The sequence below is a fragment of the Protopterus annectens genome, chromosome 5.part0 (genome assembly GCF_019279795.1).
Source record: "Protopterus annectens isolate FY-2018-M chromosome 5.part0, PAN1.0, whole genome shotgun sequence".
NCBI classification, from domain to species: domain Eukaryota; kingdom Metazoa; phylum Chordata; order Ceratodontiformes; family Protopteridae; genus Protopterus; species Protopterus annectens.
In genome coordinates, this window is record NC_056735.1 from 1,591,257,626 (window position 1) to 1,591,282,917 (window position 25,292).

The 25,292-nt window shown below is 36.1% G+C and overlaps 1 protein-coding gene across 1 annotated transcript in view; it reads right to left on the reverse strand.

Moving 5' to 3' along the window:
* NCAM2 (neural cell adhesion molecule 2) overlaps nucleotides 1-25,292 on the reverse strand; it is a 2,742,482-nt gene that overhangs the window by 225,054 nt on the left and 2,492,136 nt on the right. The gene's annotated exons all lie outside the window — the stretch shown is intronic.

Below are 25,292 nucleotides of genomic sequence, written 5' to 3' on the forward strand. Positions count from 1 at the left end.
TGTTACTGTGCAGCTAAATTAATAACAGATAAAATTTTACCTCGAGAACACAGGATAGTAAGTGGAAGGAAGGGGAGAAATCAAATTCCATCATGTAAGTTTCAAATAGGGAAAACTATAAAGCAATTAAGACAAGAAGTGTTACTGTTTGGAAAGTATAGAACATGGAATAGATCAACAAAAATTCTCAGAAAGATAGATGTGATAAAAGCAATGCACAGTAATTGAATGGATCAGGATCTATCATACACTATTGCAAATAGTAAACTAAAAATATCAGCAGAAGCTGAAAAACTTAGATAAATAAAGGAAAAGTACAAAATAAGCAATTTATTGATCACCCAAAAAAGTTCTATACAGAACTCGGAAACAAGGTGAAAGGAATTGAAAGACCACCAAAAAAAAGAAGAAATAGATGCATTTTGGAGAAGTACCTATGAAGATCCTGTGGAACATAGCAAAGATGCTAAATGGATAGAAATAAAAGAAAGACTAAGTTTAAAGCTACAGTATAAGAAATGGGATGAAGTAACAGCCAGAGAGATTGAAACAAAGTAAAGACAAGCCTCTAATTGCAAAACCCCAGGCCCAGATGTAGTACCTAATTTCTGGTTAAAAGTATTAACATCTTTATATGAATATTTAGCCATGAGTAAGAAGTATTTATATGCACACCTCAAACTGACACCAGCCTAGTTAACAGCAGAAAAAACAATGTTCCTACTTAAGAGTGAACCTGCAAGCTACCCTAAAAATTATAGACCAGTAACTTGCCTCCCAACGACGTATAAACTATACACCAGAATTGATGCCAAAAAGTTTATAGTCATTTAGAAGAAAACTCAATTATGGCAATAGAAGAAAAGGACAATAAAAGAAAGTCATATGGAACAAAGGATCATTTCTTGTTAAATAGTCATAATGGAGAACTGTAAAAAAGGGAAGAATCTATGTATGGCATGGATTGACTACAAAAATGCATTCAACAGTATCCCACATTCATGGATAAAAGAGTGCTAAAAAGTGTATAAGATACATCCTACACTGATGGATTATATTACAGTGACCATTAAACAGTGACAGACCACTTTTCATTTAAGCCATGATAAAGGACAAATTATTATTCCAGGGATACAAATTCAAAGGGGGTATTCCAGGGAGTCTCCCTGTCGCTGCTGCTATTCTGTCTTGCCCTTAACACATTAAGCTGTCTACATAACAAATTAGTCCATGGGTATAATTTGGCTTTTAGAAAACAACAACGTGTAATGACTTCTCGCTTCTCGTTGTCAGTGATTTAAAACTGTATAGTTCATCATATGAGGAACTGAAAGCACAACTGCAATTAGTCAAAACTTTTTCAGATGATAGAAGAATGTGATTTGGTCTTGATAAATGTGCAAAAGCAACCTTTAGAACAGCAAAGATGCAGCACCAAGAAAATATAAGTTTGGGACAAGAATGTGATATAAAAGAACCTAAGCAAGAGGGAGTGTATACATATTTGTGAATTGATGAAGGAACAATGATAAAACATGAACAAATGTGAATAAAACTTAGTAAGGAATATTTTAGAAGACATAAATTAATTTTGAAAACAGCATTGACATCTAGGAACAAAATTCAAGCTATAAACCAATTTGCACTTACTGTCCTAACTTACAGTTTTGGAGTGACTGATTGGCCCCAAAAGGTGTTGGATAGATTAGACAGGAAAAGAAGAAAAATGCTTCCTGCTCATCAAATGATTTATAAAAATCAGTGCATACCAAGATTTTATATTCTCCATTCCGAAGGAGGTATGGGCCTTCTTGAAAGTGATTACATGTATATCTCTGCAATCATGGGACTGCACACATATCTGCTGACATCACAACAGTGAAAGTTGTGAACCATGACTAGAATAAATCTAAGATGACTTCCTTCCTTAGCCTATCAGAAGCATATCGGCGTCAAGTGGGAATGGAAATCAGACCAGAAGAGATAAAAATCAGGTAGCAAATGAATGTGCCAAAAAACAAAGGGAAGAATATAAAGTGAAGGATCAGATGAGAAGGCGAGAAATGTGGAAAATGCATAAATATAGTTGCAAGTATAGAAAACTCCTAGAAAAACCTTATGTTGATCAGAATCAATCACATGAATGGTTAAGGAAAGAAGAATTCAATCAGAAGATGAAAGGCCCAAAGTAGTGGGCTATGTATATGTTGGTTTACAAAGTCCATTGAACATGTGGGAGAAACAGGCAAATGTAGGTTTTGTAAAACAGAATTGGAAAGAGTTGCATACCTTGTTGCTGGTTGTGACATACCAATGGCAAAAGGGCATAATAATGTGGCAAGACTGCTGCACTGGGGATTATGCAAGCATTATAGTATTGAAGAGGCTGAAAAACACTGGAAACATGAGCCACAAAGCATCATAGAAAATAATTAAGTCTACACCACATGGGATCATCCATTACCAACAGTTCACAAGATAGATGCAAGAAAACCAGATATAGTGGTCCATGAAAAAAATGACAAAAGTAGCATTGATCATTGAAATCACCACACCCAGTGACTACAGTGTCCTGCGTACAGAGAGACATAAGATCATAAAATATCATGATTTGCAGGCAGAAATGACAGCAATATGAAGAAAGATACCAAGACAGTTCCAATAGTTGGAGGAGCAACGGGTCTTATAAAATATAATCTACAATCGTATTTAGATATGTTACCAATACTTGTAAATCCATATGAATTGCAGATAGAGTCATTACTGGACACATTGCAGGTGCTGCGAAGAGCACTTGTGGCTGGCATCAAAGATTGAAACAATACTAATTTCATGAACTTTAATCATACCTTGACTTATGAATGAGGTCCTTTCCCATCATGGTATTAGAGACCCAAAAGACTTGAAATAAATTAAAAAAGTCAGAAGATGTAGCAAACCTAATGGTAGACAAATTCAGCTCTAATTTTACCCATGTGCCCCCATTCTCCTCTTGAGAAATAAAATCAAATTTACCTGCCCATCTCTTACTAGGGAACAGTTCCTCAATGCCCTGTCTAAGGCAATGAATACAGCATTGATGGACAATATACCAGGCTGCCTTCTAAACAGCTGAAGCATGACCTGTCACTACCTCTGGTATCACTATTTGACCATATCTTCCAAACAGGTTTTCTGTCTTACATATGAAGGATGGCAACCATCATCCTTCTATACAAAGACAGGCCATCTAAAGACCTGGAAACTGCAGACCCACAAGTCTCATGAGTCACATATGAAAAGACATGGAAATAATTATCATGGAAATGACCAGTAATGACCCAAAAAAACCTCCTGACACTGGACCCAATCCAGTAGGGTTTCATCAAGAGCAAGTCATGCCTACTCAACCTGGCGGAATTCTTTGAGAAGGACAGAAAAGTAATGGAAATTATTCACACTGTCTACCTTATAGGAACAAGTGTTTTGTTAGGTTTACTATCATAATGTTGAAATGCACAACATTTTTCCTAAAATATTCAAATCAGTACCTTGAAAATGGTAATGTTGAGCTGTCAACATATCAAACATGACAACTGCAATGTTCGACATTTGAGGTCCCTAACTTCTGGAATTTAACTTCAATGTATGAATTTACCTGCACCACTCACACCCCCTGCATATTATATATACCAACCCCGTGATCGCACTACAGTGAGGAAACACGTAAATTTCCCAAAATGCACTGTACTACAATCTCCATTCATAACATCAACCTCATATCAGAGAATGAACACTCACATTTGCTAAGGCAAATTTGAATGCTTTCAGTCTGGTATTACGGAAATTTGGATACACAAATTCGGCCATCCCAGTTTCACATAAGTGCCATTCCACATTATGACAGTAAACCATTTTAATATATTGTCAGGCTAGAAAGGCATTAATGCCCATGCTTGAAATATTTGTATGCATGTATGTATACATTGACATAGCAAAGGCATTCACCACAAGATCCCTCTCTTGCATTGTAGACAAACTCAAGACATTAAATGAAGAAACCCATGTGCATTCCATTTCAACTCCAAACTCTGATAACTAAATTAAATATGCTCCAGTGGACTGTACATGCCACTCTAATGTAAAATAACACAGGAGTCAAAAAACTTCTCCATTCCACATTTAAATTATTAAAAAACACGCAAAGTCACTGTTAAGCACTTTCTTTCTCTTGTATGAGACAGGACTATTCTTTATCCATGTGATATATTACATCATTTCAAACCAAAACTAAAAATATTTAAAGTGCCAGGACCTTTTGTAAGGATAGCACATAAAAGCAACACAAAATATATTATGACCACTAAATATAATAAGAACTTAATTAGTATAATGTATGTATAAAATATTAATAATAAAAATAATACGAGTGAGTAGCCACCACGATAATTAATTAAATATGGCTGTTGAAACTATTAACATTTATTGCACAGTACAAGTAAAAAAGATGAGCGCTTTCACGTACTGCCAGGTACGCTTCATCATATCTTCTGAAGATCTGATGAAGCGTACCTGGCAGTACGCAAAAGCGCTCATTTTTTTTACTTGTACTGTGCAATAAATGTTAATAAATTCAACAGCCATGTTTACTTAATTATTGTGGTGGCTACTCACTCGTATTATTATTATTATTATTATTATTACTACAGTTTGCTCGGTTTGAGTTGATGAGTAGACCTTTAGATATTTAGTGGCACCTACTTTCTCTAATGTATAAAATATTGTAGACAGTCCACTCCATACTCCCCCTCTAGGATTAATGGTTATTTGAAAAAAAAAGTTGTGACCAGAATATACGCTTTGACAGTGGATTATTTAGGGTCTATATCACGTTATCAAACTTTTAAAAGTTCGAACACCATATGGTCAACACCATATGTTTGAACTTTAAAAGTTCGAAAATGTAATAAAAAAAAAAGACAAAAAGCTTACTTGAAAGTTGTAAGCAGGGGGCACCCCCTACACCCCCCACACCCCACTACTTAAAAATACCAACTCCGAGATCACGCTGTATTGCAAGAAAGGGAAAGTTTCCTTTAGGGAGATCTCCATTGAAACATTTGAAGTTTTACAAGTTTGAACATATGGTTTCGACCATATGACATTCGAACTTGTAAAAGTTTGATAATGTGAATGTGACCCGATTATTTATATTTTTTCCTTTAATGTTGCAGATATGCTCTTATCTTTTATCAATATAGGTTCTTTCAGTTTTACTGATATAAAATGTGTGGCAGACCTTGCATATAGCAAGATAAACTACCACTTTGGTTTCACAGTTAAACAGTTATGTTAAAATGGGCCATTCTATAAATGACCATCTCACAACGTTCTTTTATAGAAGGATACTGATTACATATATTATGTTTTCATAGATTCATATATTCATTTGTAAGTCCTCTCTCTTTGCCCTTGTAGTACTTGAATTAACCTTCCATCCTTTCATTGGGTCCTTGAAATTTCTTGTTTTTTAAACACAAATCCATGCTTTTCACCTACTCTAAACTTACCAATGTTCCACAGTCTACTAATCATCTCCATAATGGAATAATTGTCCACTAATTAACTCCTGCTCATTGCCTTTCATACCACTTATTAACTACCAATTTCTTGTTGGAAACATTTTCACAAAATTTATTCTCTTTACTACCCAACAATGGGGTATATGTTTCTTACTTCCTTTTATGAACCACATTGTTCTGAGTATTAATCAGAATCTTATCAGGGTGCTCCACATCTTTTTAACGTATTTTTCAATATTTCAGTCTCTTTAAAGAACAAATTGTCCTCTGAGACCATCCTTGCAAAATATACCACCTGTTTCATCTGTCCCTCGACTAGTTTTTTTTTTTTTCTGAAAGTGAGGATGACAGCTACTATAGTGTAGGAGGGAATTAGAGTAAGTAGGTTTCTGAAAATGCTAGAAATGAGCTCTGTTTATCAGGTCCTTAGTCATTTGCACACTCAGGTAACATAATTTTGTATTAGATATTTCACGAGTAAACTGAAAACAAGCTTTGGTGTTATTAATAGAGTCAAGAAGTTCACCAAGTTTTAGAATCAATCAAAAAATATATGTCATACAGGAACCTGGTATACAAGTTCCAGGAATTCACAAATTTAGTGTTAAGGGCATATTTTCTCCCCATTCAGCCATTTCAATACTGGCAAAAATGACTGTCCCCACTGCAACTAATAGCTTCCATTGGTAATATTCCCCTTCAAAACAAATATACTTGTTCTTTAACACAACTTCCATTAACCCAGCTAGGGTATTATTTTCAATAGCAGTAATACCCTAGATGTTGTTAAATATTCATGGAAATACTCCAACCCTAAAGTATGGGGAATAGATGAAAATAAACTTTTAACATCTATAGTAACAAAGTACAATTGATCTTTATATAAATCATTTACAAAGAGTCTCAAAAAGTCTGATGAATCTTTAAGTGAATAGCTGACTTTATCACATATATTCTTTAATTTCACATAAATACATTTATCAATTGGATGTTACAATCAAACAATTATAAGCATTATTGGCCAACTGCCCTTGCATAGGCATGACAAAAAGCATACTGTCAATTTTCCTGCATGCCATATTTACTTCATTTACAAAGGCTTCCTGGTATACCTAATCACTATCATCATTGTTTTACACACATAATCAGTATAGTTCAGAACCACTACCCCCCCCCCAAACTGGGTTTCATAATATGAATATTCTTATCAGTACATATTCTTTTCAGCAAATCCTGTTCATTCTTTACTATTAAATTGTGCCAGGAATTCCTTGTTATTTGGTTTAAATGATCTAGCACATCATGTTCACAAATCTTTTCAAATAAGTTAACAATGGGGTGGCAAGGTGGATTATTGGTATTTGTTTTAATTTAATGCCAAGGTATTATGATACTGAGCTTCATCATTGTTGGTAAACAGAAAGGACAGGTAAAGTTTTCATGTAAACAGTCTAAAGTTGATGAGTGTATTAGTGGGAACAAAAGTATTATCCCTTTCAAACAAATCAGCATAACATTGATCTATATAACAATTAGTCTTGATGCTAATTGTTAATAAAATCAGAATTACATATCATCTGTTCCCACCTCCCCTGAACCCACCTACCTCCTGTTTGGTCCACTTAGCACTGTCACAGTGTTCCACACATTGAACCTCTGCTTGAGTCGTGGCAATCTGAATCTTTAGTGTCTTTAATCTCTGAATGGGAGACTGGTCTAAAGGGTCTTCATTTTGTTTGTATTCAATATCACCACTGGAACCAAAGTCCAAAGGATCATTGGAATCAACAATAAATTCTTCACCACTTGGATTCTTAGGAACAGGATATGCCTAAATATTTAAATATTCATTTTTGTGTATTTCCAATTTTTTTCTCTCTTATTTTTAATATTTTTGCATACTGATTTGAGCTTAGTAAAAATTGTTTAATACTTAACTTGGTAATTACAAAACAATACGTCACTGGTAATGGAACTGTCCAACAAAGTAATGACTGCTACTATCCTGCCCATTTCTCTTTGGCCATCCTGCATAAGTAATTCCATTAATTCCATATTGTGCTTATCAAACAAAGCCAACAATTCTTTGTGGAGTTCTGAACCATTTGTTAAACCAATATCTGTTAAACCAGTATTTCCAATAGTGTAGTACATTAGGGTTGTGAATTACTTTCAAACTTTCATTGCGATAGCTATTCACTTATCGAAGCTTGCAATATTTAGTAGATTTTTTTTCTAAAATTTGTTCAACTGGCAATTCAGAGATTCATTTTTTGCTTTATTCTGGATTACAAAACACATCATCTCCTGAAACCAGTCTTCAATGGAGAAACCATGGAAAGTTTCTGTCCGGCTATTGCCCTGGGCCACCATAGAGCCATTTGGGGATAAAAATCACTATTGTGGACACCTCTCTGAAAAGCTGTAATATCTGGAGAAGTCTGGGGCAATACTGATCCCTGTGTGTCCACTGGTAAAAGTAGACAATCCACAGGATTATCATTAGAACTGGTAGAAACCATGACCTTGTTGTCAACATTTTCTTTGTTGTTAATAAGAAGTTGAGTAAAGTTTTTGTATTAAAACAGCCAGATTGCCAGTCACAAAGTTCACATTTTGTGTAACTTTTCTCCTGATTCCACTGATATCTTGCCAGCATGTTAACCACAAATACTGAACCAGGAACTACAAATGCATTGCATTATATATCCAAGCACTCGTAACCAAAGAAAAAGCACTCCAAATAACCTAATAGAAGGTTAATGAAAGTGCCACCAGGACAAGGAGAGGGACTTTAGAAATGTGGTAGATGTAATCAGTGTCCCTCTATAAAAGAAGGTTATGAGATGGACATTTATGGAATGGCATATTTTAATATAACTTGTTACTTTCACAGTGAAACCAAAAAGCTAGTTTTCTTGTGACATGCAAGGACTGCATTGCATTTCATATTGGTAAAACTGAAAGAAACTTTAAAGAAATAAAGAATATACAAGCATACCTATGACATTAAAAGGTAAAATCCAAGTAATGCATCACCTAAGCAAATTTACCAGTATTCTGATCACAACTTCTTTTCAGAGCTTAGATAAAGTAACTTATAATCCTTGAAGAGAGCATGCAGTGACTAAATAGAAACCAGAGGACTGTTTTGGCAATTACAAATTAATGCTGAATCTCCCCTGGCGTTAATTGACATTTCTTTGTTGACTTGTGTATTAAAATGAAGCCAATCATGGTTTAAAATCAGAATAATTTTTAAAACTGAATGTTCTCTGTATGTTTACTCTTTTATGCATATGTTATAGTAATTAGTGGTCATAGTATATTTTATGCTGCTTTTATGTGCTATCCTTAAAGAAGTTCCAGACATTTTAAATATTTTTAGTGTAGCTTTAAAATGATGCAATAGATCATATGGCAACACAAAGTTTCTAAAATAAGGACTTGAAGAAAGTGCAAATGTTCTGAAAGTGCTTAATGGCCAGTTTATTTGCGTGCGTTGTTTGCACGTGGGCGTGTGCATGTTTGTGTGTGTGCGCATGTGTGCGTGTGTGTGTGTGTATGCGTGTGTGTGCATGTGTATGTGTGTGTGTGTGTGTGTGTGTGTGTGTGTGTGTGTGTGTGTGTGTGTGTGTGTGTGTGTGTGTGTGTTTGTGTGCGTTTGAATTAAGTGAAGACTGGATAGTTTTTCTCCTTGTATTTGTTTTAGATGAAAGTGATGAGAGGGGCATGTTACAGTCCTAAGAAACTCAAGAGGTTAGTTATAAAACCTTATGTCACCCACTGGATAGCCGGACAACTCACAGGCAGTACCCAGGAAGTTAGAACTGAGGAGTCCACCTCCAAAAAAAGGTCAGTTACCAGATAAGTCCCTCTGATATTAGTCCTGCGACCACTCCTTTTGGCATCTATTTGTTTGAAGTCAAGGCCTTTATCAGGATCCTCTGACTGACTAAATGTGTAAATGATTGCAAATTAGTAGCAGTCATAGACTCCCTTGTTGACACTAATGTTCCCCAGGAAGGGCTGACACAGACATTTAATTGGTGTCAGAACCATGGAGTAAAATTAAATGCCAAGAAACACATAATAGTATCCTTTGGTAAGTCGGCCATCCCTCGTAACTAACATATTGACAACACACCACTAAGAGTCAATCCTGTAGTCAGGGACTTGGGGCACATGTATACAGTAATCTAGCCTTTTGTCTCCTGCAGTGAGGAAATAATACTGCATTGTGCAACTTATAAACAAAGGCACGGAAACTAGGTTCAACCAGGTCATTGTTCCACCATATTCAGCACTCATCAGACCTATCACTGAGTACAATGCTCCCTTTGTATGTACCTAACTAGGCACATAAATCAATTGGAAAGTCCACAGAGGCTCATCATTAAAAGAATAAAGAGCATAAATAACATGTCCAGTGCAGACCACCGCAAAGCCTTATCTCTGTATTCTGTCTCCTATAGGCTGGTGATGGGAGATGTATGTCTGGCATACAAGGCATTTTTGGACCCCATTATGAAGACCTACTGCATATCTGAAAAACAAACAGCACAAGAATTACCCATTCTAAAGACATAAACTTTGCATTTGATACAATTAGGACCTGTTCAAGAGAGAGGTATGTATACTAGGGACTTCCCCTTCTCTGCAGAAGGCTCCTCATATATGACTAGTACAGTTTCTCCTTGTTTAACTTGTACAACTGGATGTGGAACCAGAAATTCATCCCTGGTTTAGCACCTATGTCTCTAATGGACATAGGCAGCCTCTAAATGGTTAATCTCCCAGGCCCCTGCTTACAAATGTTTTATCTCCCAGGCTCCTGCTTATACTTATCAAGGGTATCAGAACTTGTCAGAGATTTGGGATGCATGGCTAGGCTTAAAAAGGCCTCAGTGGTCATTAGCTTCATATACACCTATGAACCTATGAATGTTGCAATTTTATTATCTGCAGTAATTGTTATTGTAAAAACTGGTGTGCAGGCTTCCATACTGTGTACATCATGTGTATTAGTTTTCACATCACAAAGCTAACCTGAGCTATATATCTTTCTAAGGACAATGAAATTATGAGATGGATTTCTCATTTCAGAATAACTAAGGATAGCAATATGGAATAAGATACAAATAACTAAGGTAAAACACATATTACAGTGTCAGAATCATGTAAACAACTTGAGATTTATGAGAAGGTATAAAACAAGATACAAGGCAGAAAGGCAGTTAATAATGAGACATTGCATACTGCAGAGGGGACAATCCACTGCTTATATAAACAATTCTGTCTTTGTGATTTACTGCAAAGTTGCCTGGTAAGAGAAGTGTTATTTGCAATTATATTTTGTTTCTTACCAGTGTTTTTCAGTGTTTATAGGGAGGAAGGGATATCTTGTTAATAAGATTTACTTTAATTTTTATTTTGTTGTTTACCTTTAATTTTCACTGTTAATTCTTGGAAAAGGATAGGTTTTAAACAGCCAAACTCTAGGTATTCTAACGGATCTAGTCAATTATAAAGTTACACAGACTTCAGACATGACACTCCAGAACTTATCTAAACAATCCTGTCTTTGTGATTTATTGATCTTTACTGTTTAAAAAAAGTGCAACATCTACCTTTCAGAACTTGTACAGTCAGAGCAACAGCTTTACTGTACTTTAATATTTATTTATACAATGTAATAAATGCTATGTATATTTTAAGGTAACACCGGATTACACTGGTGATCTCTGTTCTTCATCAAAAGTTGAATGATTTGCTTACCGTTATTAATAATAAATCGTAGACTTACTGATGACAAATGCACTTGCACAATTGGAAAACTTGGAGAACTGTTGTTACATATCTTTAATGACTGGACTGGTGAGATAAATAATGTTCAACAAAAAACAAACAGAACATATTTAGGAAATGATGCCTCTATTGTCTGTAAAGATCCCTCAGCCCTATGAAACAAAAAAGATGATGCCCTTGTCATCTTTGGAATTCTGGATACAAGTATCTGCAACCTGAGGATTCAGAGTGTTTACAATAAAATAAAAAAAAGAAAGAAAGAAGTTCACAACAAATAAGAAAGAAGAAGAAACGGCTAGATGTCTGTAAACAGAATACATACTAAAAGGACACTGCTTTGTTATTTAACACACGGATTGCAGGAAATGATAACAACATTACTGTAAGAAAAAAGATGAAAAAGACAGTCATTGACAACGTGGCTCAAGCTATGGATGTGCAAACCCAGCTAAATGAAAACTGCATGCTTGCAAATGTAAAACGCAATGAAAATAGTAGATTTAATAAGACTAATGGTGATGAAGATCATTCCTTTGCAACAACTGATAGAGCAGATATTCCTGAACTAGAAGTTGAAGATTCTTCACATATGGTCAGAAAATATATTCTTGCAATTGGAGATTTCATTATTTGTGTAAGTGATACATTTGCAGAGAAGATAATGAACATTGACTAGTGTTATGCTTGCCAGGAACCAATATATAAAATATGTGATACATGCCTTAGAATGCCTTAATGTAAGGAAATATGGATCTGTTTTTATTCATGTCAGTACAAATGGTCTCATCCACAAGGAGTCTCTGACTGTTATTAGGGAACTTACAGCCCTCTTAGATAGTATAACTTGTACTGGTGTTAGGACATATTTTTCAAAAATAACATACAGAAAGGAGAGTCAGGTCACTGTGAATGAAAAGATATTTTTTCCAAACATCTTTGTTAAATTTACACATAGGACAAAGGCGATCTTACATTTATGTAAATGAAAAACATACAAAATGTTATCACTTTAGTTGCAAACAGTTTACATCGCAGGCACCATTGAAACATCTCTAGTTGTAAACATTATACATCACATATACGGTACCAGTCATTGTCAGTTAAGCATTATATGGCATGTTCAAATCCTGCCTCTTAAACCTCATTTCTGCTCTCCATATATTGTTCCCACAATTCCCATTTGTCCTATATAGTTTGCTCCTTCCCTTTTCTAAAGATCCCAATTCCAGTTGTTTTATCTCTGTTACCATATTCACTACTTCTAGTAAAGTTGGTCTGGAGTATAATTTCCATTTTCTAGTAATTGCTTTTTGGCAGCCACCATACTTAGACTCACAATGCTTTACCATGTCTAGGCAATTCCTATTCTGTAGCATAACTCAAAAAAATCATCTCCCCAGTCAGTCCAATCTGTTCACCCAGCATTGAGTAAATAACTACATGGAAAAAATGTCCTATTTTAAAAAATGAAAATGTGTAGAGCATCCAAGCCCAGTTTTTGGCACACGTGTTCAGACAGGATGGCATACATTTGTCAAAATCACAGAAGAGAAATTTTTCAGCAGATTTTTTTCCAATATTTGACAAACACAAGGAAGGAATTTTGCCAGGTCAAATGTAACAGTTCACAGATAGCAGCACTTGATGCATCTCTGATGGTCATTAATGGTTGATGGTTATTAATGCTAGGGGCATTGTTAAGTACCAAGGACCACATGCTAAACCTGACTTAGTGCACATAAATACATGCAGTGGGGATATCTGTAGATTTACCTATAGATGACATAGGTTCATAGGTAGGTACTAAGCTGCCTGCCCGAAGGCATTTATAAACCTAGCCATAATGTGTTGGCTTTCGCCACCTCCTTAGATTAGTTCCCTGTGCCTCTGTCCAGCAGAGCCACTGAATTAATCCCCGGGGTAAACTTTCTGTTTCCCATCCAGTTGTCAAGGTTTCTCTTGAAGAGTGTTAGCGAAGAGTTCTGCCTAATGTAGATTGGAATCTTGTTGCAAAGCATGGGAAGTCTCTGGGACAAAAATCTATCCCTCCAGCACGTCCTATTTATTGTTGTGGTGAGGTTTAAATCCCTACAGCGTGTGGCTCGAGGGGATAAGGGTTTCTTTAGGTGGAGCATGTCCATCAATTCTGGGTTGGACATAATCTTGTGTGTCAGGCAGAGATCACCTCTAAGTAGGAGATATGCAACCGAGTACAGCTGGTGTTTCTTCAGTCGAGCTGCATAGGTCATCTGTTTGAGGCCAGTGATCCTCTTGGTGAGGTACTTCTCTGGTCTTTCCAGCTGTTGCAGGTGTCTTGTAAGGTACATCCCAAATGGGGCATTGTACTCTAAGATGGGTCTGATGAGTGATAAGTAGAGGGGCACAGTGACCTCTTTTCATCTTGATGCCTCCTCATACTACTGTGCACAGATATGATGGCAGCTCATAACCTGTTTTTTTTTTTTTTGCAGATATAGCCTGACCCATGCAGGCTATTGATGATGTTACCATTGATGATGATGCAAGGTACAGTCCATGCAGATACAGCCTGACACAGGTACCACTGTTGATGCAAAATACAACATGCATTGGCAGATTTGCCAGGTCTGCCTCTCCTCATTTCCATCTGCAGCCATGGCGTCCATAGGTGACTTACTACCTAGCATGGCAACATCTATGAGACACACACTCTGCATAGTATCTCCCACCATTACCTTCAGCCTTAGCAGTAGGGGTTCTGTTTCATTCTTTGCCCTGTAGGTCAATGAGCCACCACATGCATGTATGCCATGGCCTCACACAGCATTCAGATCCCTAATCATCTGCTCCAACAGTTTACCATACAGACTACTATGGCCTCCCCTACCATGCCGGATAGAGATCATATGTCTAATCTTCCTGTGGCAAATCTTGAGATCTCTTCCTCTATAAAGTTGTCAGAAAAATCAGTGGTTGAACATGTAGCAAAGCTGCATTTGATACTGGGAGATCAAAGGGCTGTGGGTTCCTCCTTCACTCCAAGTGACTAGATTAATTTCTACTTGATGGCATTGCACTGAAGCATTATGGGGTGTTATACTACTAAGTGTTCCATCGTTTGAACAAGATGTTAAAATGAGGTTATTTCTACCTGAGGAGGTGGTAGCACTGGGAGATGACTTAATGTTATAAATATTTAACATTATATACACTTTCATATTCACAATATTTCTTTCAGTTTCATATTATTAATATTAGCACATTTTATGTTGTCAGAATCATGTTGTCATCACATTAGCAATACTCCCTTAATATTTATCTTTTTTACCTTTCCCTCAGTTGCACATATTTATTTCCATAACCATCTTTTTATTTCCCACAACACATCTTCATATTCTTTATTTTCATTATACAGTAATCTATCATTTTTTTCTTTTCCATATAACCTATTCCATAATCTATAATTTCTTCTTTTCCACAATACCCATATTGTTACAAACCATATTTTGGCCTATCTGTCAGTTTCTGTTTTTCTTTCTTATTTATTTATTTATTTATTTATTTATTTATTTATTTATTCCAGTTTGATGACCGGGGAGGTCTACTGGGCTCAGAAAGCCCGTTTTCAGTGGAGGCCTAGGGAGAAAAGCTCCACAGTACATAGAAAATATAAAGAATACAAACAAATTATAATGAAAAGAGTTACAAAATACATATTAAATTCAAGTTAGAGACATGAGTTGTTCACTGTGTAAATAGATTCTAATATCTTAGTGGTAGAAGTAAGGTGATCATTACTAGACAGGGGAGAATAACAGGGTAAAAATAAATTATTTACAATATATACATTCATGATATTGTTGTTAGATTAGTTTACAATCAGAGTGAGACCAAGTGTTCAGGAAATTCAGGATGGAGGAGAGTTACTAGTAGGCTAGGTAGGGAGAATGCAGTTGCTTTTCCAATTAGAGGAAAGGTAGGAATGTAGCTGAGATTTAAAGTGGTCAAAGTTTTCAGACGTCCTTAGTGAAGGAGGGAGAGAATTCCATTTTTTGGCTAAGGAAAAAGTTAGGAGAAGCTGTCCAGCAGGACGGTTAGGTTTGTGGACAGGGATCAGATTTTGGTGAGCAGATCGTAAGAGCTCTGTGCAAGGTGTATTGGTGTAGGATGTTAGTTAGTGCAGGGCATTTAGTAGGTTTAAATATTAGCTTGTGGGCTGTAGTGAGTTGGAGGCAGTTTAGGAAGTTGGGGAGTTCTAGCCAATTTAACAAGTGGAGGGCAGTACAATGATGGGAGGAGTATTTGGCTTTGGTGGCGAATTTTGAGATTTTTATAAGAGATTTCTAGATTGGAAGGGATAAGGGAATATAGATCGGTTAGTAAGGGAGCGCCGTACATTAGTGAGGGTAGTAGTTAGGTAGTGGTGATAGTTTGTCTTTTCAAAAGAGAGAGAAAGTGGATATTTCTGTATAGCATGCCATGTTTTTGATGTTTTTTCTTAATGTTTTGCTGAATGTGGGTATCAAGTTTTAGGTATTCATCTATAGTTACCCCAAAAAGTCTGGCATAGGGAACGGCTTATATGGTGGAGTTGTTATGACTGGTAATTTGGAATGCATTTTTATCGAGAGGGAAGGATTTTGAGGGAGAGAATAGTTGAATTTTGGATTTGTTGGCATTTAGAGAAAGGTGGTTTTGAAGCTTCCAATTCTCCATGGTTGAGAAGGCAACTTGTGTTTTTTCTTGGAGCTTAGGTAGGTTTGAAGCTGAGAAGACTAAAGTTGAGTCATCTGCATATTGTGCGATCTTAGTGTTACGTATGGCTGTGTGGAAGTTATTGATAAAGATGTTAAACAGCATTCAACTGAGAATGAATCCCATATCATTGGTTATTTTTTCTGAGTCCTTCCTATTTATTCACATTTTCAAACTTTCCCCAATACATTTTTTCTTCTTACATTTCACAAAAAGTTTTCTTATTCTTCCCAAATATATTCAACACATTTCTTTTCTCTACTTTTTTATATTCCATTTTACTGGAAATATATCTAGCAAAACTCTCCACAGCGGATCTCCCTCCATATGAAACAACTTCTTATGTTTGTACTGTACTCTTTGCATCCTTCTTTAAATATTTCCATGGATACACAAAATAATATTTTTCTGTTGCCATTCAATATAATTCCTGTTGTCATCAGTTTTAGCTGCCATTGCTTAACTTTATTTACACATTATTTCCCTTAAATATTCCCTTCTTATTCCTTCTCCTCAAATACGGTTTCCATACTTTTTCATATTTAAAATATAACATTTTCCAATCATTTTTCTTAATCTTTGAAACTCATCATTACCCAAACAAGATACATAGATGCTAAGTTATTTTTAAATTCAAACCTCTTCTTCTATTTTATTATATATTACCCCTCTTTAACTAAGTTCAATTTTGACTCCTAAAAATCCCTCTAACAGACTTTCTCCATCTTAGCTTGAAATTTATGGACCCCAAATTCCTAATATATAAATGTTTAGTACATATACATTTTCTTAAATGATAAATATTGTGCTACCAAACCAATACATTTTTATTTTCTTCTATTTCTCTGCATTTCTCTGCCCAAAGTTGATTCCCAGTACACATATTTCTTATAGCATATATCTCATTCAGTTTTGTAATTATACCAATCCCCCTACTCTTAATTTATTTAATGGTGATCAATCTTTTTAATAGTTTTTTAATGTTTAACACTATCTCAGTCACCTAAGCATTGTTTTAGCCACAATAAGCAGATAATCTTCATATGACAATCAATTCTTTTTTTCCATCTCCCATCTTGCTTCTCTCATTCCACAAATATATATTTGTATTATTACAATCCTCACCAGTAAAAAGGGCATCTTTGTTTAACTCATCAATTATTTCTTATTTTCTAACCATCAATTCATTACCATAACTTCTCCTCTGGATTTTTCAACACCTCCTTATTACAGACACAACTTTTTCTACAATTCCATATGCCTCTAATATCTTTCACATTGCCCGGTGGCTCACTCTTTCAAATGATTTTGCTACACCACATGTTACTAATGTCACCTTCAGCTTTTTCTCTCAAAATGTTTAGGTTGGTATAATGGTTAAGATATTTACCTTCCAATCACAAGGTACAGAATTTTATTCTCACCTTTGGGGGGATTTGGCTAGGCTTAAAACTGACCACAAATGCAGCTAGCTTAGTGCTTATTTATATCACTGTCAGTTGCTCAACAAGTATACTCTAGCCTTTGGTGCAGAAGGCTGTGAGTCTATTCCCACACCAAAAAGATCAATTGCTGACATTATAATGCAGCTTAAGGTGGGTGATGCGATCGTAAGTGTATTGTTCTTCGGTCAGATGTTAAACTGAGACTCCCTCTGCCTAAGTTGCTGGTAGCTCAGGTGGATGTAAAAGATTCCATGGCATCTCTTGTAAAGAGTAGGTGTTCTTTATGTATAGTTTGTGCACAGCTGGGCATTGCTCATCACGTTCCTTGTCAGACTGACTTATTCAATATTTAAATTTCCCTCACTCCTCCCTACCAGATCAGTAGCCATCGATATGTACTTCCCAACTGTCTCAGTGGTCAATCTGATTGAGATAGGTATACTGAGGCATTGAGGCAATTGCCTTATATACACTGACAATTAGTTTATTCTTAATAAAACAAATAAACTATGTGAGCAGTGTAAATACACTTTAACGCTGGAGGCAAACCTGTCTCATACAACCAAAACTAATCCTATACCGTTTGTTAATGACACTTGTATCACAACTACTGCATAGAATAAAGACCCTACAGGTAAAACTACTTATGCTGAGACACTTACAGGTAACCTTCTTTAAATTCTAAGACCTCCTGCAAAGAAATGGTTCTCACCATTACATGAACACTCCGTTAAAACACCATGCACAACTACACATAGTAACACTGTATCCAATGTCTCTACTGCTAAACCTTTAGGCAAACCAGTGCACAGCTAAATTTCCTGATAATTGGTGATTCTGTAGTGAGACACAATGATGTCCCCCCTGTCAGACTGAGTTAAGAGAGAGTCACAGTTAGCTGCCCTTCCAGCGTTTGGATCCAACAAGTCATACAGGCATTCAAGTCATTGAACTACAGGTATCAGTATTACTCTATAATAGTCCACGTGGGTGTTAATGACATAAGACATACCTCCTTTGACTATAAGAAGTGAGACATGATCAAGCTCACTGATTATGGGTCTCAGGCAGGTATGAGACTAGCACTGAGCAGCATACTACCTTCTCCAAGGAAGATGCCATGTTACCAACAAAAAAAATGATTGATTTTAGTAACTGACATAGCTTCTGGTGTGAATCCAAGGGGGTACAATATCTGATAGCCTGGGAGGACACAGTTGACAGACCACTCGGCTTTGTCTAGGATGGTCCGGACTTATCCCCTCTAGGCTTTCAGATACTGGTGATGACATTTTCCATCCTCCTTAGTGCTTTTTATAGACAATACCAAACTAAAAAAATCTTCCAGCTTAACTGAACCTATGAAGGAATATCTTAGGGTAGTACTGCTCAATGCTAGAAGCTTTAACAAGAAACTCCACTCCCTGCAAGCATTCCTCTTCCTGAAGAGTGTATAGATCTGAATAGTAATGGTGACATAGTTTAATGTCATGGAGAGTATCCCAGCAATGTGGGGTTATAATGCCTTTCACACCTTTAGACCAGCTATTGCACAGGAAGGAAATAAAGGAGGAGTCTAAGTCAATAATAAAACCAACCTCACATCCAGACTACTTAAAATGTATGACCCACTGGAACTCGTGCATGTCCAACTCACCATAAACAGGGTCTCATATTATATCCTTGCAATCTATAGGTGCCCTCCATGTCCCACAAAACCTATACTATCTTTTCTGATGTTAAAAACTAGCAAAAAAACAAATGAATGTCACAGCAGATAAGAACTGGATAATAAAACATTAATTCATGAGCGCTTTTGTTCATCCAATTCTAATGAACTTCTTCAGACAAATTAAAAACATTCCACCCCTCCATTTATAGTCATTTTACATTACATGACTAACTTATTAAAAAAAATAAATACATACAGATATATGAATTACTTCACATCTAAAATAGTATTTATTCATAATAATATTACAACAAAACTCACCTCAAACAATACATATTAACTACACCATTATATACGATTTATGTTTAAAATCTGTATCAAATACTGTATTGAATAGGATAATTCATTAACACATCAGGTTCCTAAGTTTTAATAAGCATGCAATTGAACATTGATCATTTAGTCCTGGAAAGCTATGGGCATTTAAAATCAATTGCCACCCTAATTCTTGCTTTTCAAGTAGTAAATTCACTGGGCCCCCTCTGGTTCCCCCCACTACTTCTTCAATAACCCTAAATTTAAATTAATGTCCTGGGTTATCTTGTACATGTCTTGCCAAGGCATTATTTCCTTTTCCCTCCTATTCAGTATAGTATTTGCTATAGTTTTTAAACATACATTTTCTATAATGGTGTATTTGGATCCAGTGAAACCAAAAACCTTCAGGAACTATTCCATCCTTTCTGTACAACTTGGCTAAATTCCAAGCATCCCCTAACCCAATAAACACCATAGCATATGCTGAGCTATTTACAAAATCTCTGTGCAACCATATTCATAGCTGTATAGAGTGAGCTATGCCTACTTGTATTACGAATAAGACAAATTCAAAAGACAAGCCACCCTGGTGGAATCACAATATCAATCGGTTATATAACAAAAGAAAAAAAATCTTGGCCAAGCATATGAGGAACAAAGCCATACATACTAAAACCCTCATATCAAATCTAAATAGGCAGCAAAGAGGATTAGTTAATACTTCAAAGGCTAAACTTGATGGAAAAATAGATTCTCAGGCAAAGGACAACCACAAAGCATTATACAGATATGTCAGCAACCTCAGGGGAAATATGCAACGGTGTGCAGAAATTATTGTAAATAGAATCACCCACACCAAACTGCAGGCCATCACAAAAATGTTGGCTGGCAGGTTCATCTTAAATTTCTCTCATAGCTACAACCCCCCCTTGATATTCCATAGAAATACTGCATACCACATCCCCCACAACAATTACTAGGAACAATGCCAAAAATGCTACATTGATGCACCCTAGTAACATTCAACGATGTTTAATAAATAACCTGAAATATGTCCTCTCTTGTCTACTTGAATCCCTTTTCACCTGGAGCCTACAGTCAGGTTTTGTGCCCAAGAAGTGAAAGATTGCTACATTCATTCCTCTGCATAAAGGCGGTCCAACCACTGATCTGAGTAACCACAGGACCATAAGTTTTACTTGTCCTGTATGTAAGACCATGGAAAGATTCATCATGGACATGAAAAAATAGGACATAGGTAACCTGCAAATGCTGGACCAGGCACAGCTGGCCTTTGTTAAAGGAAGTACATGCCTATTAGATCTGGTGGACTTTTCGAGAGTGTCACCAAAGCATTGGGTGAAAGTAAGACAGTGTACATAACTTACCTTGACCTGGCCAAGGCTTTTGATATAATACCCCACTCAGGGATTATAGACAAGTTCACTAATTTAAGTATAAAACCTTTTATCACCTGATGGATAGCCAGATGGCTCACTGATAGGACCCACAAAATCAAAATACATGAGACCACCTCAACGAAGAAGTCAGTCAGTAATTGTCTCCTCCAAAGCTCTGTAGTGGTCCCACTCCTTTATGGCATCTATTTCTCTGAAATGGAAACAGATGCTGAAGGTTATGGCTGACTAAGTTTGCAGATGATTGCACACTGGGGTTATCATCGACTCCCCTGTAGACACTAGCTTTCTTCAAGAAGGTCTCTCTCTGAGTAATAAATGGTGCCAAAGCCATAGTGTTAAACTCCATGCTATGAAATGCATAATTGTACCCTTATGGAAGTCATCCATCCTGACTAATTTCCATGATGATAATATACCCCTAAGAGTCTAGTCAGTGTTCAGGGATCAGGACAGGCACACAGACAGTAGCCTTACCTTTGACCACCACATGGTCACAGTGGTGAGGAAATCCTTTCATTTTGTGCATCTTATAAGTAAGGACATGGCATCTAGGTCCAAAGTGGTCATTATCCCATTGCACTCTGCCCTTATCAAACCAATCATACTACCTGACCAGGCATATGAAGGAATTGGAGTAACCTCAGAGGTTCTTTACAAAAAGAGTATAAGGCATAAGAAACCTGCATTTTACACAGTGCCTTAAAGCCCTTTCCCTCTACTCAGTCTCCTATATAGTGCTGAGGGGTGATCTATGCCTAGATTACAAGGCATCTGCAAACCCCACACCTATGAATCTCCTACATGTTCATAAGTCAAAGAGTACCACATATACAAGGTCTAGGGACCTGACTTTTGTCTATCACATAAGCAGAACTTGCTGGAGAAACAGATATGTGTCCCAGAGACTGCCCCTCCTAGGGAACAGACTTCCCATCCATATGAAGTTGAGTTTGTGTATTACCCAGTTTTATCACAACTTAGACAAGTGGATGGGGAATAGGAAATTTAAACCAGGCCTGGCACCTATATGGACAGAGGTAGCTTATAAATGCCTTGCCCTCAATGTCATATTTTGATACAAGGAATCATTATTCTTTCAGGAAAACTTGATTAGGCTTAGAAAGGCCCCGCAGGGCATTAACCTAGTAACAATGTATGAATCTGTGAAACTATAAAATCATATTGACCACATCTTTTACCATAACTAGCTTTGCTTTCACATCTGTTCTTTTTACACCAAAAATGCTACTCCCTATAACTCTGCCCAATACTTTCTGCATTATTTTTTACATTATTTTCATAAATTATTATAAACTGCATTTCCTAGTGTAATTTGTCTGTCATTTTTATATCTTTTCTTTCATCTTTTATTACACATAAATTTAATTACCCTTGCATCTCTTCTTTTTTATGCCTTTCTCCAACTGCTCATTCAATATTTTAATAAACAATTTTTTCACATTCATGTATTCCTTTATTATATCCATACCTTTATCTACCCAGGACTGATTCTGACTCCTTCCTTCCTTTCCTTGCAATATCCTATTTCATTTTTATTTCCTCTTCTAAATTATTTTCCAGACATCCTTTTTACATTCATTTTTGTTTCTTCAAATTCTTCTTTTTCATACATTGAACTTACATTCTTTAAGCTACCTGAATATTTCTTCCTGTTTATATTTCATGTTACTTTCCTCATCTGATGTTGCATCCATCTTACACTCTCTTGTTTCTACTTGTTTACCTAAAATGCTGAAACTTTCTTTTATTTCTTTAAAAAAGAAATGTTGTCCCTATTTCATTTACATTACTGTCTATGTTTTCATACAATAATTTTCCACTTCCCTTTTTCTAACACTACATTTATTTATTTATTTATTCATCTATCTTCTATTTATCTTGCGATCTATCTATTGCCATTTCATTACTAGGAAAGTCCGACTAGGTAAGTGCCTATTTTCAGAGGAAGTTTGTGGAGTAAAGCTATAGAGTATTACAAAAATATATTAAGAGCAATAATTTTGCAATCTTCAACAATAATACAAAAACATCTACAATAAAAAATAATTATATGAAATTATACATTGTGCGAGAAAATTTGTTAACAATAGATACTATATATACAACAATGATTTAATGTTTAGAGAAATTTTATCCAGTTTGGAAAAATTAAAGCTAAGTTAGTATGATACAAACAGGAACTGAAATATGTAGTGAGAGAAAAAAACAGAGCTATGGCATATTTAAATAGAGACTCAGGGGTGAGAAATTGATCAAAATAAGGAAGTGAGAAAGGAAGGAAGAGTGAGGAGCTGCAAGGTACAAACAGGTACTTGTTCATATTTAGGGATTTAGTTTGTCTTGGAGCTGAGCAGGAATAGTGCCAGAGTTTGGTTAAAACGTCTATCAGAAAGATTTTAGAGGACTGCAGAGAGGGTATTGACTTGATGAATACAGTTGAGGAGTTCCAGGCCTTAACAACATGGAATGAGCACAGACCATGCCCACCATATTTGATAGGTCTGTGGACAGAGAGGGGTTTTGGTCACTGAATTGTAATGACTGATTGAGTACATAGATGCTGAATAATTCCATAGGTGTTAAGTATCTGTGTGTATATTACTTGAAGGGGTACTACTGAAGGGGGTATTTACTGGAAAATTAACCACTTTATTATAGCATTGTTGAAGGTTTGCTTTTTGTGATACTTGGAGATCTGTAAGTATGAGAGCACCATAAAGTAGAGACAGGAAAAGTTAAGAAGTGACAAGTACAACTTTTGCTGCATTGCTGAGAACGTTTTGGCTGTATAGTGCAGCCTTAGTTTTTGGCGATTTTTTTTATGCCATTTTGTATACGCAGTTCAAATTTGAATGATTCCTGAGGAATTATTTGCACAGTGCCAGGTTGTCTGATGTGCATATGAATGTGGAGTCATGTGTGTACTGTATTAGGGATGCCTCTTGTGCGTATGCGTGGAGGGTGTTGGTAAGAATGTTAATAAGAAAGGTACTAAGGATAGAGTCTTCTAGTACAGCAGAGGTGAGTGGGAGGTATTTATTTATTTTTTATTATTTGTTAACCGGGAAAGTCCGACTTGGAACTAAGCCAATTTTCAGTGGAGGCCTGGGGAGAAATGCTCCAGATGCATGTCTTTGTAACATGGGAGGAAACCGGCGCACCCAGAGAAAACCCACACGATTGCAGGTAGGACATGCAGACTCCACACAGAAGGCACCCCAGCCAAGAATCAAACCGGAGAACCTCTTGGTGTGAGGTGACAATGCTACTGTTGCACCACTGCGTCGTCCCATCCCAGGTATGGACAGAGGGCAGAGTGCCATTTTACTGACTGACACCTATCGGTAGAGTAGCTTTTGCACCCATACCTCTCAACATTTTAGGGCAAGAAATCTGGACAAATCTCAACAAAATGGGGGGACAAAGGCCCGAAAATAGGGACATATTTTAAATGTTACTCTTATAAACTTAGAAAGTTGCTAGAATAACAGGGTTTGTTTTAACATACATTTTCTGAAGGATTTGAAGTCTGAAACTCAAATGTATGTCATTGTTTAGTCACTTAAATCCTCAGATCATCCCAGCAATTTGCCTGAAAACCACAAATTTTATGAGAAACAAACCAGAAATGTGGACCAAAAATCTGGACATTCTGTGAAAATCTGGACAGTTGAGTGGTATGTGAACCATAAAAGGGAGGGCAGAGATATACCTAGTAAAAACATTTGAAGTAGAAGTCTGCTGCAACAGATCGTGTTGAATGCTTAATACAAGTCTATAAACATGGAGGAAACTAGTTTGCCATAATCTCTAGCTGTATTGACAGTATCTGTAAAGTGAGAAGTGCAGTTTTAGTTCAAATGGAGGGATGGAAGCAAATACACTACAAGAACCTAATTAGTATTAAAATACTCTCTTAAATTATTTAATAAAATGTTTTATGTTTTATAAAGTTTTTGTTCCATTGTTTAAAACATTTAAAAGGCTTATCAAGGGCTCAAAATTCTTTTTTCATACTCTAACATTCATAGCTTCCCCATTCTCAAATGTAAAATACCATTAATCAAGACTTTGTCACTGAGGTATGAATGTTATAGTAGCCTCCTTTCCAAGGGAATTAAAATGTAATTGTAGGCTTATTTGCAACATTGAAGAGGTTGTTTACCTCACTCTGTGTATAACCTGTGGCACATTTTATATAGGAAAGACTGAGAGGGCATTAAGACAAAGGAGGAAAAAAAAAGATAGTAGAAATGCATTGTACCGGCACAGTATTGATTATAAAGATAAAAAAATGTGATTCTTTATTTTA